This window comes from Magnolia sinica, chromosome 14 (genome assembly GCF_029962835.1).
Source record: "Magnolia sinica isolate HGM2019 chromosome 14, MsV1, whole genome shotgun sequence".
In the NCBI taxonomy this organism is placed as follows: domain Eukaryota; kingdom Viridiplantae; phylum Streptophyta; class Magnoliopsida; order Magnoliales; family Magnoliaceae; genus Magnolia; species Magnolia sinica.
The window spans coordinates 72,192,980-72,199,115 of record NC_080586.1 but is presented as its reverse complement, the minus strand read 5'-3'; positions in this window follow the sequence as shown (position 1 = coordinate 72,199,115).

Below are 6,136 nucleotides of genomic sequence, written 5' to 3'. Positions count from 1 at the left end.
CACAGCCAATCACAGCCCTCCCATCTCCTTTAGCCCCTCAACTTCCCAAAATGTCACCCCTCACACTTATAAATACCCATTTTCCCTTCACTTTCGCATTATCCCTTAACCACCAAAAACCGTATTCCCTTCGAGCCCATACAGCCCATAGGCCAGCCTAGTCACACCCTAATCCAAGTTGCCCAAGCTAACCAAAGGCTAATTCCCACACTCCAACCGATCCTTGCGACAACCTGTCAACCCTTTCTACTAGCTGCCTTTATCTTTACATCTACATTTTGGATCATCCTTTCTCCTCTCAAGCCCCCTCAACAATCCATAGCTTCATCTAATATGTAGGAATGTAGGAAAGTCTATCTCTTCCCCCTTAAAAAACAATTTCACTTATTGGGTCTACTACAAATAATTGTTACCATTCAACTTTACTATAATAATCAACTAGTGGTGTGATTATGAAGATCCTACACCATGGAAGTGGTTTTGTCCGCCATAAGGGTCTACCAACACAAGACCCAAGCCACAACCACCTAAATGAAGCACACAAGATAAAAACAGTCACAAATTTATACAGATCTGAGTTTCAAAGGAGGACCTGGTGTCACAACCTCGATTTTGGAATTGGAGTAATCCTGACACAATCACTTAGTCAAGGGTGTGACTCAGTAATATTGAGAGGCAACATTCATTTAACCCACATTCAAAAACCAAAACGCCATAATATAAATGAATTCAATGAATATTAAATAAAATGAATTTGTCAAAATATCAATCTAAACATCACTTATTAACAAAAGAGATAAATTTATTCGTAATTCATATGTAAGCAATCCAAATAAAATTGTTCTTCAAAGTTTCTAATTCTCTTTAAAAGTCAATTTTTTGTTCCATTTTCTTAAAGCTTTCTTCGCTTGTACTCCTCCATTATAATTCTTGCCTTTTTCACCTCCTCTGGGAGAATATTATCAACATCATCAGGCAATTCTTGTAAGATTACGGATGTATTCCATATCCTGGATTGTCAGTATCTCAACATCGTAAGTTGTCTAAGCTCAATAAGTAGTTAATTGCATGCTTTCATGACTTATGCACAATACATTTATCATTTCATTGAATATTCATAAGATATATAAATTCAAAAAAAATTATTTAGGCCAAATGCCTGAATTTTCATCACAACATCAATATAGTTATTCATTTAACCACCAAGGCCCAGTTTATTTCAACCCGGCCTGCCAACATCTACCTAGCCTGTATAGGTTGATCCCTATCTCATGTGGAGGTCTACATACCAGGTGTAAAATCTTCACGCATTAATCAACCCTCACACTGTAGGCAATCGAGTAGCCTCGCTCAATGGGTAACCATTGCGAGTTGGTTAGACTCCTTCCTCACCGGATCTTCGGTCCGTGGTGGAGGCCCTATTGGTACCAACTAGGGTTAGGGACACACACCTCTCCTCCCATCTATTTAAGGGACATCTCAATCCCTGAGTTGCCTGTTGTCCACACTCAGGGAATGTTACTTTTCATTCCTCCCTCATTTCTTGGTCCACACACGTGATGTATTTAGTTTAGAAAAATGATAATAGTAAAAATACAAGTTAATGAAGTACATAAACAAGACACCATCTAAATAAGTGCTTACTTGCCCATATGGAATAATCAACATATGAATAATGTTTCTTCTTTATGTTTAATTGGAGAGGTTGTAATAAGGCTTCTTCAGATGGCCTTTTAAGTCCAAGGGGCCCATCTCTTAGCCATGTGAAAAAATAATAATCTAATGAGTTGGCTAATACACGGAGAATGTGGAATTATTACTTTAGTTCGTTACTTTTAGTCTTCCATTTATTCCCATATTAGATAACACACCTCTATTCTTGACTTCGGAAAATTATCCTCTGAAATCACCAAATTTACCAATTTTTGTTTCACATCAAGGTCTAATGGCCCAAATGAGTAAATTTTCCAAGCATGAATGTCAGTAAATCCAAATTTAGAAATCAATGACCAAAAACTTAATAATTTCCTATTAAAGTCTCTTGATATACATTGGTACACCATCCTCTAATGACTCGAGCTTTCAGAGCAAGTAGTTGTTTGACATAACACCATATCAAACAATCACTTGCTCTAAAAGCTCGAGCCTTTAGAACAAGTGGTTATTTGACGTGGTATCGAAGCAGAAGGTCAAGTGTTCGAATCCCAGAAGTAGCAAATATGCCTCCATAATATATTACGCATTTCTTTAAAATGTTTGAATGTGGCCCATTAAAATGTATAGTGTTCAAACCTCTCGAACACATTAAGTGGGGCCCCACCCATCTTTCTAGACTTCTCTCATTCTTTCTATGTTCAAGGCCAACCTAGCCCATCCATGTGTGGGGCCCACATGGCTTGCCTACGTGGCAGCTCTGTGTGGCCCGCTTGACGTGCGGTCTGATTACACTTATAGTTCATTTATAGGACTTTCCATCACGTCTTCTATACTTAATGTGCATAATAAATAAAAGGGAAGAGAAAGAAGTTAAAAAGACTACTTGCTAGAAAGTGTGCACGTGGGGTCCATGTTGAGTTTTTTTTCAAAAATAAAGAAAGAGAAAATATTGTTGGGTTTTTCAAATTTATAAAGGAAAAATGAGGAGAAGGTTGTGGCTTTTAATTTTTGTTGGTGACCATTCATTTTTGAGTGATGAACTGATGTTGCCTCTTAGGGAGCGTTTGGATCTTAAGTTGCTTTGGATAAGCTACTTATGTCATAAGTAGCTTATCTTGGTTTCTACTTATTCAACCCATAAGTCTATTTGATAACGCACACTTATTAACCAATAAGTAGAAAAAGCAGTTTGGTTTCCAACAACATAAGTAATTATCCCTCAAGTTTGTTTGATCCCCCTCACATCCACCGTCCATCATGTGGGGCCAACCTTTGATATAGACTATCATTGCATGGGCCCCACCTTTGTTGTGGGCCATCCATAATGCGGGGCCCACCTTGGATGTGGGCCATTCATCATTATGACCCGACCTTTAACGTGCACCATTCATTATGTAAGGCCCACATCTTTGATGTGGGTCGTCTATCATGCAGGGCCTGCCTTGGATATGACCCACTCATCGTTAGGGTTGACCTTTGATGTGGACTGTCCATCATGTGGGGCCTACATTGATGTTGACCATCCATCATGTGAGGTCCATCTTGATGTGGATCATCCATCATGTGCGGCCCACCATTATTAATTGCCCATCATATGGAGCCCACTTTTGATGTGGACTGTCCATCACGTGGGCTCCATCTTCAATGTGGATTGCCCATCATCCATGGCTCGCCTTGGATGTGGGTCATTCATCCTTAGGGGTCAAACTTTGATGTGGACTGATCATCATGTGGGGCCACTTCAATGTGGGTCATCCATTGTGTGGGGCCCAGCTTCAATGTCTACTACCCATAATGTGGAGCCCACCTTTGATGTGGATCGCCCATCATGTAGGCCCCACCTTTGAAGCGGGTCGTCTATCATGACAGCCTGCTTTGGATGTGGGTTTTTTTATCATTATGGGCCGACCTTTAATGGAGACCATCCATATGTGGGCCCACATCAATACAAGGTCGTCCATAATGTGGGGCCCATCTTTTATGTGGACCGTCCACCATGTGAGCTCCACCTTCAATGTGGACAGTCCACCACATGGGGCCTTCTTTGATATGGAACATGAGAGGGAGCCTTCTTTGACATAGGCTATGAGAGAGAAGTAAAAAGCCATAAGTTAAAAGAATATAAATGTTTACTTGTTAAGAGAAGTAGTTTTATATAAGTTACTTTTATCATAATGCTTACCAAACTAACTTAAGTGAAAAAAGTAACTTAACTACTTAACATAAGTTATAAAGTAACTTGTTTGGTGGTATCCAAATGGGCCCTTAATGAATGGAACATCTTTTGATTTTGAATTAATGGTGAATGGATGACATTAATGGTTGAAGGAAGCCATTAATGAAGATACACCACCTTGAAACATCATGTAAAGAAGAAAAGGCATGTGCCTTTTCATGAAAATGGCTTTTTATTGTCCCTCAGAGTTTTATAAAAATCCTTTTTTCGAGTCATTTCGAATCATAACAACAACAAGCTCTTCTTCCCCTTCTTCTCCATTCTCATTTTAAAAAAGTTATAGAAATTGCAAAATTATTAGGGGGTAAACTGCAAACAATCAAAAGGTTAAGGGTAAACTGTAACAACATAAAAAATCAAGAATGTACACTACAAAAGTGTATTCCGAGTGTGGTTTCCCAGTTTTGCAATGTGAAGCTCACTTTTAAATTAATGATATTGGAAAATCATCCCATGAATGGGCAGATGATCTAGTGGGCCCCACATGATGATGACCCATATCAAGGTGTCCTCACATGATGATCGATCGACATGTTTGCCCCTAATGATAAATGGCCCACATCCAACGCGAGCTCCGCATAATGGGTAACCCACATGGAAGGTGCAGCCCACATGATAGGTAACCCACATCAAAGATGGGCTCCACATGATGGGCAATTAATAATGGTGGGCCCCACATGATAGACGATCCACATCAAAGGTTATTATAATGATGAGTGGTCCATATCCAAGGCAGATCTCGGATGATGGACAACCCACATCGGAGGTGGGCCCATATGATGGACGGTCCACATCAAAGGTGGGCTCCACATGATGGGGAGTGGATATTGAAGATGGGCCCTACATGATAGACAATAACATTGATGGTGGGCCCCACATGACAGATGACTAATATCAAAGATGAGCCCAACCTAATGAACCGTGCACATCAAAGGTCGGCCCTTAATGATGAATGACCCACAACCAAGGTGGGCCCTGCATGATGGACAACCCTCATCAAAAGTGGGGCCCACACAAATGAACAATCCACATCAAAGGTTAGTCCCACATGATGGCTGATAGATGTGAGGGAGGCCAAACAAACTTTTGAGATAATTACTTATAATGTTGGAAACCAAATATACTTTTCTACTTTTTTTAGATTTTAAGTGTGTTATTTACCAATCATACTTGTTCATTGATTAAGTAGAAACCCAGCTAAGCTATTTATCGCATAAATAGCTTATCTAAAGTAACTTACAATCCAAACGTGCGGTTTAGATACTACCAAATAAGTTACTTTTTTCACCTACAACAGCACACAAGTAAGCTTTGATTTATGATCAATTATAAGTAATTTTTTACTTAAAGTTACTTAATCACTTCGACTGAATAAGCAGAAACCAAGATAAGTTACTTGGGTCATAAGTAACTTAGATCCAAATGCTCCCTTGTCAACATCTCGCCGGATAAAATACTCATAAAAATAATCATTACTTGTTTACACCTAATTACATGAAATTACCACAAATAATACATGTCCTAAATGAAAAGACCTGACCGTTCGATTAATCACGCGTTGCCCATACCTGTACAGTTGCAGGTTGAATGAGGATAGTTTCCAAGCTTTGTAAACCGTCCATTCTTTTTGTATACCTGTTTAGTGGACCAACTTGGTTTTTGGCTACACTAATAGTCACATTGCGGCCCACCCATCACACTGCTCAGATGGCCCACAAGTTTTCCAGGTTGGCAGGCTCTTCGTGTGAAGTGCGTGTGGAGAGTGTGCACGTGAAACTAGCAGAACTCGCATTAGAGAAACGACGTTTGCTGATTCAACACGCACGCGTACACGCACACCATTGGAGAACACGTGCGATATCTGAGCTTTCCATCTCGTCCGAAATAATACTAAGATATTTCTCCCATAAGTATATGTAGTTTAAATTCTTGTGTGGGTAACAAGGTACAACGTAAATTGGCAGTTAAACCAACTCTTCCTAGCCGTCCGATCGATTAGTACGTCGTGGCACAAATAACATTCTAAATGGCATGAATTTTAAGAGAAATGATCTAAACACTACATCCCAGCTGATGGAAAGATCTGATCAAGCACGTATTTTCCATATCTGCACATATGGCTGCATGCGAACGGGCAGGCTCTCCACATGCGTGTGGAATTAGCAAACCTTCTTGAGTAACTTGCGACGCACCCATCTCCCACCAAGAATGCGGATGCTGCTGTACGATAATCCATCCACGCAG